Source organism: Euprymna scolopes, chromosome 16, assembly GCF_053919585.1.
Source record: "Euprymna scolopes isolate OS-2025 chromosome 16, ASM5391958v1, whole genome shotgun sequence".
NCBI lineage: Eukaryota > Metazoa > Mollusca > Cephalopoda > Sepiida > Sepiolidae > Euprymna > Euprymna scolopes.
This window is the reverse complement of record NC_136497.1, coordinates 64,019,273-64,032,554: the sequence shown is the minus strand read 5'-3', so window position 1 is coordinate 64,032,554 and position 13,282 is coordinate 64,019,273. Positions and strand designations below refer to the sequence as shown.

Genomic DNA, 13,282 nt, shown 5'->3' with positions numbered 1-13,282 from the left:
TAACAAGTGTTCAGGCTCAAATTAGAACAAGACCGAGGTGACTGTCATGAGACCGTCGTCTCCCTGCATATTAAAACAAAGTCCCCACCAACCTCCATACGTAGTTAATTGTCATGTCGAAAATAGTAATATATCCAAAAATTACGAAAACTCTACAAGTGCAGAGTTCTTTATAGTTCAAAGTAATTTGTATGTTTGTTAAAAACTACTTCAAAAATGCTGTTTGACTTTAAGTGTCGTTTAAAGACAAAACCAATATTAAGTATTTAATTGTCATGCCGAAAATAGTAATATATCCAAAAATGACCAAAAACTCACCAAGTGCAGAGTTCTTTATAGTTCAAACCAATATTAAGTAATTTTTTTTTTTTTTTGCATACATTATTGCTGATATTCATGCTGCTCCTCTTTGATCAAATTGTCTCTAGGATGGATTAGGGTTGGGGGTCAGGGTTAGCTTTTTTTTTTTTTTTATTTGATATGTAATTCTATGTCGATTTTTTTAATGTTTTCGAGTATGCTGAAAACGAATATCACAATTAAATTCGGGGCTTATAAATCGTTTACCAGATATCAATAAACATGATGTATAACAAATAGATAACACAGAAAATAGACTTATAGTTTTAAAAGGTTTATTAGAAGAAAAATATGTAACCCACAGTGGGGACCCTAACAGGTACTACCACTCCGGGTCAGAGTGGACCTGGGAGCAATGGTAATTAAAGGGTGGCTCCACACTCCCCAAGCCTGCTTATGGAGCTTTACCATCGGATACAGTTTAAGGTCATATCCAGGACCCTGAAGTGGCGGCGGCTATCCTGTTCTTGTAGAAATTTTGGATGGGAGTGGTCTTCTTCTGGGAGAAGTTTCGGCTGGTTGCTAAAAAAAAAAAAAAAAAGAAAAAAGAGACAAGTTTTAATCCAACGGAAATGGAATCATGTCGTTACAAGTCCGAGTAATTTTTAAATGGATATATCTATAAAAGTGAAAGTGTACAACTTATAGTATAAACCATTCAAATGTTAGATATAGTTTCCTTGGCCATGGATCTAACGTAATAAATTCATATGACCCTTAATCAATAATGGTTAATGTGTCAAAGTTAAAAATAAAGGAAAAATATATATAAGTGTAATTATTACTTCACGCGACAAATAGCTAGGGGGTTGCTTTAATCCACGATGTATTTGTAAGTCATGCCGTGCTTTCTTTTCTCTAGTTTTAATTTAAACCTACGTCACTGCCAGTGGTCATACACAAACACATAACGGGTTCTAGCCTTCCTCCCTGCTACCACGCGTTTTTCCTTGTTTGGCTCAACACAAAACCCCCACAACTCCCACGGCTAAAATGTTAGTTTTGTACAAAGTACTGAGATGCCAGACAATTATGCTAGTTTAGAACTTTGAGGTCCAAGTAGTCAGCCACATTTTCCAGTTTTGGGGCATAAATATTACTGCAAAGGCGTGTAAAGGGCAAACTCGAATTTGAGCGCAATCGTTATTCTAATAATTGCTAATTTTTAATATGCCATTATGGCAGAAACACTAGAGGAAGACCTCCAATCTGTAGTGGAATGGGGACAAAAGTGGTTGGTCGCGTTCAATGCTGCCAAGACTAAACTAGTTTCATTCAATAATTACAAGAAACCCTCTCTACCACCAATAGCAATGGCCAACGACTCTTTATCTGAGAGTCCATCTTTCAAACTCCTTGGCCTAACGTTCACAGGAAACATGAGTTGGAACAATTACATTGAAGGCATTGCCAGGGCCGCTGCAAGAAAGGTAGGCTCTCTCTACCGTGCTAGAAAACTACTAACACCCGAAAGTATCCTGTACCTCTATAAGGCCACCATTCGCCCATGTATGGAGTATTGCTGCCACATCTGGGCTGGTGCATCTGCTACTAGTCTCTCGCTCCTTGACAAGGTTCAAAAGAGAGTCGCAAATCTGATAGGCCCTGAACTGGCATCTAAGCTTCAGCCTCTGTCCCATCGACGAAATGTTGCATCCCTCTGCCTGTTCTACTACAAGTATTTTAGTGGTGAATGCTCTGATGAACTGCAATCACTTGTGCCCCCACGACGCGAGCACCCTCGACAAACCCGACAGGCTACTAGATCCCACCCCCACACTGTAGAGGTCCCTAGATGTAAAAGATCTTTTTACTCCAATAGTTTCTTCCCCAGAACCGCAAGACTCTGGAATTCCATTCCAGGTCCCTGCTTCCCCAACAGTACTGACGTGCAGAAGTTCAAGTGTAACGTGAACCGACACCTTGCTGCCCAAATCCCTACATAGTACCCCAGTAGTTGTTGCCCCTGATAGTAGCCCCCTACACCAAAGTGGCAATTTGCCTTGTTTGGGGTGAAAATGTAATAAAAAAAAAAAAAAAAAAAAAAAAAAAAATTTTCTTATATGGATCAGCAAGATATTTTTACTAGTAATAAGTTTATTTTTAGAACAGCTTATCACTTATTCTCTGGTATATTTTTGGTTTTAAAGTATTATTTTAGTATTAGTGTTTAATCTTTCAGTATTTATACAATGTAACATTTTGATATTTACATTTATGTCGAGGTTTAGTGTTTATTATTTGATCAGTTATAATTTAATTTAGCGCTAATTTATAAGTTATGTTTTAGTATCTAATCATGATTTTTTTGTTTTTAATTATTAGTTTTAGTTTTTATAGTTATTTAATATATTATAATTTATTAGAATATATTAACAGTAGTAAAATTATATTACTGATCCATAATGAAAATGATAATTATAGCTGGAACAATTACATCGAGAGCATTGCCAGGGCCGCTGCGAGGAAGGTGGGCTCTCTCTCTCTCTACCGTGCTAGAAAACTTCTAACACCCGAAAGTATCCTGTACCTCTCCAACAAGGCCACTATTCGCCCATGTATGGAGTATTGCTGTCATATTTGGGCTGGTGCATCGGCTACTAGTCTCTCACTCCTTGACAGGGTTCAAAAGAGAGTCGCAAATCTGATAGGCCCTAAACTGGCATCTAAGCTTCAGCCTCTGTCCCATCGTCGAAACGTTGCATCCCTCTGCCTGTTCTACAAGTATTATAATGGTGAATGCTCTGATGAACTGCATGCAAGCACTTTTGCCCCCACAACGTAAACACCCTCGACAGACCCGACAAGCTGCAAAATCCCACCCCCACACTGTAGAGATCCCTACATTTAAAAGATCTTTCTACTCCAGTAGTTTCTTCCCCAGAACTGCTAGAATTTGGAATTCCATTCCAGGTCACTGCTTCCCCAACTGTACTGACATGCATAAGTTCAAGTGCAACGTGAACCAACACCTCCCTGCCCAAATCCCTACATAGTACCCCAGTAGATGTTTCCCCCTGATAGTGGCAAAGTGCCTTGTTTGGGGTGAAAATGTAATAAAAAAAAAAAAAAAAAAAAAAAAATAGTAATGTAAATATTTGTATGTAATTACAAAGCATATTGTTCATGCATTTACATACTTTACTTTAGGCAAATCCACATGAACAAGGAAACCTATCTCTCTCGGCAAAAATGAGTTCAAACTGAAGAAATGTTATATATAATTGTTTTCGGCCAACTTTACCAAATCTGTGCGTATGGTAAAAATAAGTAAAAAAAAAACAAGTAATGTTCAACGCTGCAAGAGAACTAGAAAGAGAATAAAAGTTAATAGACAGGATAAAGTCTGGAACAAAAAGAGAAAAAAGAAATTAGCGAAATTTATCAGGTGCGAAAAAAGCGAGTAATGTTCAACGGTACTGGAGAACAAGAAAAGAAAGGGCCAATTAGAAGCTGGAATCATCAAAAGTCATTAGACAAAAAAGAAATCAAGTAAATTAAGAAATTAACTGAAACCCATCTAAAACAAAGCAAATTCAGCAGCTGGTACAAAACAAGTGCTGAAAAGGTGGTTTAGAGTCCTGAAGTCTCAACAATCACTAGAAAATTAGAAATAAATCAAGGTAGTTGTTGCAGCACCACCAAGACACATTGATACAATAAATGAAACCTTTATGAATTCGATGGGAAGTTGGAGTTGCTTATAAAAAAAAAATATATATATTATTACTTACTTTAGGAATTTCTGGAACTGCTTCCAAGATGGGGATGAGAGGGGTCATGGGTGTTGCTGCTGCTGGTGCTGAAAACTTGAATAACTTTTTCTTTTTTTTTAATTGTTTTTTTCTTTTTTTGGTTTGTTTGTTTTATTTATTTTCCTTTATTTCATAGCATTTTATTTTTATGAAATTATTTTTTTGGAAATTATAATTAGGAAATAACAATACTTACTTTATGACTTTCTGGAACTGCATCCAATATTGGGATGACAGGGTCATGGCTGTTGCTGTTGAAACCTGTAATAACTAGTTGTATTTTGCATTATTATTTTTACATTTTTTTTTTTCAGTTTATTTTCCTTTAGATCACAGTATTTTATTTTTTGTGAAATTTTCTTTTTTTAAAAAATTATAATTAGAAGAAGATATCAATACTTACTTTATGACTTTCTGGAACTGCATCCAATATTGGGATGACAGGGTCATGGCTGTTGCTGTTGAAACCTGTAATAACTAGTTGTATTTTGCATTATTATTTTTACATTTTGTTTTTGTTTTATTTATGTTACTTTAGTACATTGCATTTTACTGAGTGTATGTAAATTATTTTGTTAATTTTTATTATAATAAAATACCTGTAACAGAAAAATAATTTTGGTTATGATCAACAAGCATGGGTGAATATTTTCGGTTAGACTTGCTAAAGTTGGTTAAAGGAAATATAAGCAGAAAGGAATTCGTTTTAATCACTAGCAACACAACAAAAGAAATACTTACCTGAGGACTTGTGCTGATTCTAACTAGAAGCTGCAGTAATACAAAAGAGGAAAATTAAACTTGTCAATTACAAAAACTGAAATCGAAAAGAAGAAACGCTTGATGCTTTACTCACCTCTGGCTGGTCGTGGTCGCCATCAAACTGAAAAAGGAGGGAAAGGGTGGAATCCACTCGTTACCAGGTACCGTACAGGAAAGGACAGTTTGGGCAGGTAGGTGATGATCTCCCCAAAGTGGAGCGCTACATAAAACATGCATTGCTACGAACATCCTCCGAAAAAGGCGGTTTCTACTCGGAATAAAAGGCGGAGCAGAAAACGGAAGTGTTCTCTCTACTCAACACGATTCCTAGAGAGATACCACGAGATTGTGCGTGAATGTGGAAGAGCCTATGAAAGCTCACAAAACTGCCATTCCTACTATCGTATCGGATATTATTAATCGGAGGTCCATCATTGCATTACCGCCCCAGCTCGTAGTTGATAGATAGTAGGAATAATATTACCAGCGCCCTTCAGGCAGCTTGTGAGAGCACACAAACTAATGGTAGTATTACTCTAGTCGATCCTGGTCGAATGGAGCCATGCATGCATTATGTAGTAACACGAGCACGTGTCGCCTGATAAGAAAGAGCGTAGGCTCACCCACTTGGGGAGATTTCCTATCCAGACTTGCACCTATTTGTACACCTGGAACCGGACTCAGAACCTCGACAATGAGAAGAGTCAAGGAGAGCAAGGTGTTGAACTACCTAAAGAGGTCACCATATAAAACAAGCGTTGCTGTGAACAACCTTCCAAAACGAGGGAAGGGACTTTTTGTTCTCTCTACCCAACAGGATTCCTAGAGAGATACCACAAGATTGTGCGTGAATGTGGAAGAGCCTATGTAAGCTCACAAAACTGCCATTCCTACTATCGTATCGGATATTATTAATCGGAGGTCCATCATTGCATTACCGCCCCAGCTCGTAGTTGATAGATAGTAGGAATAATATTACCAGCGCCCTTCAAGCAGCTTGTGAGCACACGCAAACTAAGAGCAGTATTACTCTAGTCGTCCGTAGTCGAGTGGAGGCACGCGTGAATTACATAGTAGAAACACGAGCACGTGTCGCTCCCTCTTCGGGGGAATTCGGAAAAGCGCACCTTGCGCTGCAGGTATTTGTTGAGCTGGGAGTTGACTCAACACCTCGACACTGAGAAAAGAGCTTTAGAAAAGCTCCAGATTAGTTACCTGCAAAGTCGAGGAAAGTTGGAGGACCAGGCCTGCGAAGGAGAACACACACAATTTGGGCCTTGATGGAAGCACACGGGAGAGAGGGAGGCCCATTTTTCTCTTTCGGGGGAGTGTTCTCCTTCCAGCCTGCTCGAGCACGTCTTTTCTGCTCGCCACATGCAAGCGTATAAAAAGACGACCAGATGACAGACGAAACAAACTCATGCCGTCATTCATTAACTGGATTTTGATCGGGTTCTGTACAACAAGGTGTTGAACTCCCTATAGAGGGCACCATATAAAACAAGCGTTGCTGCGAACAACCTTCCAAAACGAGGGAAGGGACTTTTTGTTCTCTCTACCCAACAGGATTCCTAGAGAGATACCACAAGATTGTGCGTGAATGTGGAAGAGCCTATGAAAGCTCACAAAACTGCCATTCCTACTATCGTATCGGATATTACTAATCGGAGGTCCATCATTGCATTACCGCCCCAGCTCGTAGTTGATAGATAGTAGGAATAATATTACCAGCGCCCTTCAAGCAGCTTGTGAGCACACGCACACTAATTGTAGTATTACTCTAGTCTTTCCTGGTCGAATGGAGCCATGCATGCATTATGTAGTAATAAAATAAAATACCTGTAACAGAAAAATAATTCTGGCTATGATCAAGCATGGGTGATTATTTTTGGTTAGACTTGCTAAAGTTGGTTAAAGGAAATATAAGCAGAAAGGAATTCGTTTTAATCACTAGCAACACAACGAAAGAAATACTTACCTGAGGACTTGTGCCGATTCTAACTAGAAGCTGCAGTAATGGAAAAGAGGAAAATTAAACTTGTCAATTACAAAAACTGAAATCGAAAAGAAGAAACGCTTGATGCTTTACTCACCTCTGGCTAGTCGTGGTCACCATCAAACTGAAAAACGAGGGAAAGGGTGGAATCCACTCGTTACCAGGTTTCGTACAGGAAAGGACAGTCTGGCCAGGTAGGTGATGATCTCCCCAAAGTGGAGCGCTACATAAAACATGCATTGCTACGAACATCCTCCGAAAAAGGCGGTTTCTACTCGGAATAAAAGGCGGAGCAGAAAACGGAAGTGTTCTCTCTGCTCAACACGATTCCTAGAGAGATACCACAAGATTGTGCGTGAATGAGGAAGAGGCGATGAAAGCTCACAAAACTGCCATTCCTACTATCGTATCGGATATTGTAACTCGGAGGTCCATCATTGCATTACCGCCCCAGCTCGTAGTTGATAGATAGTAGGAATAATATTACCAGCGCCCTTCAAGCAGCTTGTGAGCACACGCAAACTAATGGTAGTATTACTCTAGTCGTTCCTGGTCGAATGGAGCCATGCATGCATTATGTAGTAATAAAATAAAATACCTGTAACAGAAAAATAATTCTGGTTATGATCAAGCATTGGGTGAATATTTTTGGTTAGACTTGCTAAAGTTGGTTAAAGGAAATATAAGCAGAAAGGCATTCGTTTTAATCACTAGCAACACAACGAAAGAAATACTTAACTGAGGACTAATGCTGATTCTAACTAGAAGCTGCAGTAATACAAAAGAGGAAAATTAAACTTGTCAATTACAAAAACTGAAATCGAAAAGAAGAAACGCTTGATGCTTTACTCACCTCTGGCTGGTCGTGGTCGCCATCAAACTGAAAAAGGAGGGAAAGGGTGGAATCCACTAGTTACCAGGTACCGTACAGGAAAGGACAGTTTGGGCAGGTAGGTGATGATCTCCCCAAAGTGGAGCGCTACATAAAACATGCATTGCTACGAACATCCTCCGAAAAAGGCGGTTTCTACTCGGAATAAAAGGCGGAGCAGAAAACGGAAGTGTTCTCTCTACTCAACAGGATTCCTAGAGAGATACCACAAGATTGTGCGTGAATGTGGAAGAGCCTATGAAAACTCACAAAACTGCCATTCCTACTATCGTATCGGATATTATTAATCGGAGGTTCATCATTGCATTACCGCCCCAGCTCGTAGTTGATAGATAGTAGGAATAATATTACCAGCGCCCTTCAGGCAGCTTGTGAGAACACACAAACTAATGGTAGTATTACTCTAGTCGTTCCTGGTCGAATGGAGCCATGCATGCATTATGTAGTAACACGAGCACGTGTCGCCTGATAAGAAAGAGCGTAGGCTCACCCACTTGGGGAGATTCCCTATCCAGACTTGCACCTATTTGTACACCTGGAACCGGACTCAGAACCTCGACAATGAGAAGAGTCAAGGAGAGCAAGGTGTTGAACTACCTAAAGAGGTCACCATTAAAACAAGCGTTGCTGTGAACAACCTTCCAAAACGAGGGAAGGGACTTTTTGTTCTCTCTACCCAACAGGATTCCTAGAGAGATACCATTAGATTGTGCGTGAATGTGGAAGAGCCTATGAAAGCTCACAAAACTGCCATTCCTACTATCGTATCGGATATTATTAATCGGAGGTCCATCATTGCATTACCGCCCCAGCTCGTAGTTGATAGATAGTAGGAATAATATTACCAGCGCCCTTCAAGCAGCTTGTGAGCACACGCAAACTAATAGCAGTATTACTCTAGTCGTCCGTAGTCGAGTGGAGGCACGCGTGAATTACATAGTAGAAACACGAGCACGTGTCGCTCCCTCTTCGGGGGAATTCGGAGAAGCGCACCTTGCGCTGCAGGTATTTGTTGAGCTGGGAGTTGACTCAACACCTCGACACTGAGAAAAGAGCTTTAGAAAAGCTCCAGATTAGTTACCTGCAAAGTCGAGGAAAGTTGGAGGACCAGGCCTGCGAAGGAGAACACACACAATTTGGGCCTTGATGGAAGCACACGGGAGAGAGGGAGGCCCATTTTTCTCTTTCGGGGGAGTGTTCTCCTTCCAGCCTGCTCGAGCACGTCTTTTCTGCTCGCCACATGCAAGCGTATAAAAAGACGACCAGATGACAGACGCAACAAACTCATGCCGTCATTCATTAACTGGATTTTGATCGGGTTCCGTACAACAAGGTGTTGAACTCCCTAAAGAGGGCACCATATAAAACAAGCGTTGCTGCGAACAACCTTCCAAAACGAGGGAAGGGACTTCTTGTTCTCTCTACTCAACAGGATTCCTAGAGAGATACCACAAGATTGTGCGTGAATGTGGAAGAGCCTATGGAAGCTCACAAAACTGCCATTCCTACTATCGTATCGGATATTATTAATCGAAGGTCCATCATTGCATTACCGCCCCAGCTCGTAGTTGATAGATAGTAGGAATAATATTACCAGCGCCCTTCAAGCAGCTTGTGAGCACACACAAACTATTTTAGTATTACTCTAGTCATCCGTAGTCAAGTGGAGGCACGCATGCATTACACAGTAGAAACACGAGCACGTGTCGCTCCCTCTTCGGGGAAATTCGGAGAAGCGCACCTTGCACTGCAGGTATTTGTTGAGCTGGAAGTGTGGACTCAACACCCCGACACTGATAAAAGAGCTTTAGAAAGCCTCCAAACCAGTTACCTGCAAAGTCGGGGAAACTTGGAGAAGCAGGCCTGCGGAGGAGAACACGCTCAAATGGGGCCTTGGAAGCAAACGGGAGGGGTTAGGGTTAGGATAAGGGAAAGGGATAGGGTAAGGCCCATTTTTCTTTTTTTGTTCGGGGAATGTTCTCCTTTCAGCCTGCTCCTTCCTTAACACGTCTTCTTTGCTCGCCACATGCAAGCGTATAAAAAGACGACCAGATGACGGACGTCATTTCCTGGATTTTGTTTTGCCAGAGCCCATTTAGCCGTGTAGTTGTTGTTCAACTACAACGTTACACCCCCCTACCACGGTGAGGATAGGGTTGGACTTTAGGGGGGAAAATACACATCCACATTTACTAATCTTACTCTTGCAATGTTGTTGTAATAAACAGAAAATTAGGAAATTCTTTAATAATTGCATTTTCGTAATTTTGGGATATGTTACGATTGTCGACTACAACTCAGTAGCTATGATTCTTTTTTTCTTCTTTTTAAATGTCAATTCAAAATGGCGACCGACTCTCTCTTTAACAAGGTAAGTTCGGGAAAAGGTGTTATAAATAATAAACTAGACAAAATACTATTAAAAAACCACCCAATATATGTCAAGTTATGTCACGGTAACATATATTGAGCGAATTTCTAACAGTATTTTGTCTAGTTTATTATTTATTACATCTTTTTCCGAACTTACCGTGTTAAAGATAGAGTCGGGCGCCATTTTGAATTTTCCAATATATCGGTAAACACTGTTTTTTCGAGCTAAATAAACATGTTTAATTTAATAAAAACACGAAAATTATATACAGTTTGGTAAAAAAGTAATTTATCTTGCCTTTGATAACATTTATTTGTTATATATTTGTTTTTTGACAACTTTTTCGAATCTATGTGTACAGTACTAATACACACCCGGTTATTCTATATTAAATAAATACTGAAATCAAATTATGAATAAAAAAAAATATAAAAAAACTGAACTAATTTGGTGGGCTGAAATAAGGAACCAAGCAGAGAGCCGATGCGAGGTTAAAGAGACAGACAGACAGAGGATGTAGTTGGAGAGATACAGTACAGCTAGATAGATAGATAGACAGACAAATATTTTTAATTTAAATCTAAATTAACGTCTTCTAATTTTTTAATTTGTTAGGTGAAAGTCTACATATAATATTATTTAAACAAATTAAATGAGTAAACGTTTTTCGTAATTTTTGGACATCTTACTATTGGCGACTTTACAAGTGAGTGTGTAAATCAATTTTAACGTCATTCGACTGTTAGGTGGAAAGCACACATAAATACGACGTTAATATTTCACACCGGTGGTCAATAAACTGCACGAGTACTCAAACATCTCTCAACCAAACAAAGGTGAAAAAAACTAAACAAATAAAATCAGTAAACGGTCGGTAATTTCCGTAACGCCGACCACAACACTCGTGAAATTCCGTGGAGACAAGTTCGTCAAGGGAGACAATCAAGATTTCCGATTATCTGCCCTTGATTTCTTAGTCTGGCTTTTGCTTATACGCCATATCAACCCTTTTCCAGGTTATTTAATGGCGATTTCAGTATTTTGGAATGAAAATGCTTTTTATAGAATAATTTTTTTGTTTTTTTTTTTATTTATGATTAAATAAGCGACGTGGTTATTCTATATTAAATAAATGCTGAAATAAAATTATAAATAAATAAAAAAATACAATATAAAACCATCGATAATTTAACACATTCTCAAACAGAAGATTAATACTCGATTTAAAGTTTGCAGCAAACTATTAAAAATACAACAAATTATAAATAAATATACATTTTATTTGACAATGATATCTGTAAAAAAAGGAAACGTGTAGTATCTGTTCTTTTTTTTTTTTTTCGTTTAATGACATGAAATAATTATAGGGTTTGTATTACTGTACACATAGATTCGAAAAAGTTGTCAATAAACAAATATATAACAAATAAATGTTATCAAAGGCAAGATAAATTACTTTTCTACCAAACTGGATATAATTTTCGTGTTTTTATTCAATTTAACATGTTTATTCAGCTCGAAAAGAATACAGTGTTTACCGATGTATTGGAAAATTCTAAATGGCGACCGACTGTCTCTTTAACACGGTAAGTTCGGGAAAAGGTGTTATAAATAATAAACTAGACAAAATACTATTAAAAAACCACCGAATATATGTCAAGTTATGTCACGTTAACATATATTGAGCGAATTTCTAACAGTATTTTGTCTGGTTTATTATTTATTACATCTTTTTCCGAACTTACCGTGTTAAAGAGAGAGTCGGGCGCCATTTTGAATTTTCCAATATATCGGTAAACACTGTTTTTTCGAGCTAAATAAACATGTTTAATTTAATAAAAACACGGAAATTATATCCAGTTTGGTGGGCTGAAATAAGGAACCAAGCAGAGAGCCGATGCGAGGTTAAAGAGACAGACAGACAGAGGATGTAGTTGGAGAGATACAGTACAGCTAGATAGATAGACAGACAGACAAATATTTTTAATTTAAATCTAAATTAACGTCTTCTAATTTTTTAATTTGTTAGGTGAAAGTCTACATATAATATTATTTAAACAAATAAAATGAGTAAACGTTTTTCGTAATTTTTGGACATCTTACTATTGGCGACTTTACAAGTGAGTGTGTAAATCAATTTTAACGTCATTCGACTGTTAGGTGGAAAGCACACATAAATACGACGTTAATATTTCACACCGGTGGTCAATAAACTGCACGAGTACTCAAACATCTCTCAACCAAACAAAGGTGAAAAAAACTAAACAAATAAAATCAGTAAACGGTCGGTAATTTCCGTAACGCCGACCACAACACTCGTGAAATTCCGTGGAGACAAGTTCGTCAAGGGAGACAATCAAGATTTCCGATTATCTGCCCTTGATTTCTTAGTCTGGCTTTTGCTTATACGCCATATCAACCCTTTTCCAGGTTATTTAATGGCGATTTCAGTATTTTGGAATGAAAATGCTTTTTATAGAATAATTTTTTTGTTTTTTTTTTATTTATGATTAAATAAGCGACGTGGTTATTCTATATTAAATAAATGCTGAAATAAAATTATAAATAAATAAAAAAATACAATATAAAACCATCGATAATTTAACACATATTCTCAAACAGAAGATTAATACTCGATTTAAAGTTTGCAGCAAACTATTAAAAATACAACAAATTATAAATAAATATACATTTTATTTGACAATGATATCTGTAAAAAAAGGAAACGTGTAGTATCTGTTCTTTTTTTTTTTTTCGTTTAATGACATGAAATAATTATAGGGTTTGTATTACTGTACACATAGATTCGAAAAAGTTGTCAATAAACAAATATATAACAAATAAATGTTATCAAAGGCAAGATAAATTACTTTTCTACCAAACTGGATATAATTTTCGTGTTTTTATTCAGTTTAACATGTTTATTCAGCTCGAAAAGAATACAGTGTTTACCGATGTATTGGAAAATTCTAAATGGCGACCGACTGTCTCTTTAACACGGTAAGTTCGGGAAAAGGTGTTATAAATAATAAACTAGACAAAATACTATTAAAAAACCACCGAATATATGTCAAGTTATGTCACGTTAACATATATTGAGCGAATTTCTCAAAGTATTTTGTCTAGTTTATTATTTATTAATA

The 13,282-nt window shown here is 37.7% G+C and overlaps 1 long non-coding RNA gene across 2 annotated transcripts; it reads right to left on the bottom strand.

Annotated features, from left to right (window-relative positions):
• Positions 1-618: 618 nt before the first annotated feature.
• On the bottom strand, positions 619-9,919 carry LOC145296000 (uncharacterized). Of its 2 annotated transcripts, XR_013869936.1 has the most exons (3): positions 7,727-9,919; positions 4,095-7,471; positions 619-882 (listed from the first exon to the last, which is right to left on the bottom strand). It is a non-coding gene; the product is annotated as an uncharacterized LOC145296000 (long non-coding RNA). The 2 variants fall into 2 exon arrangements; XR_013869935.1 differs by lacking the exon at positions 7,727-9,919 and having other exon boundaries at positions 4,312-6,918.
• Between the last annotated feature and the right edge of the window lie 3,363 nt (positions 9,920-13,282).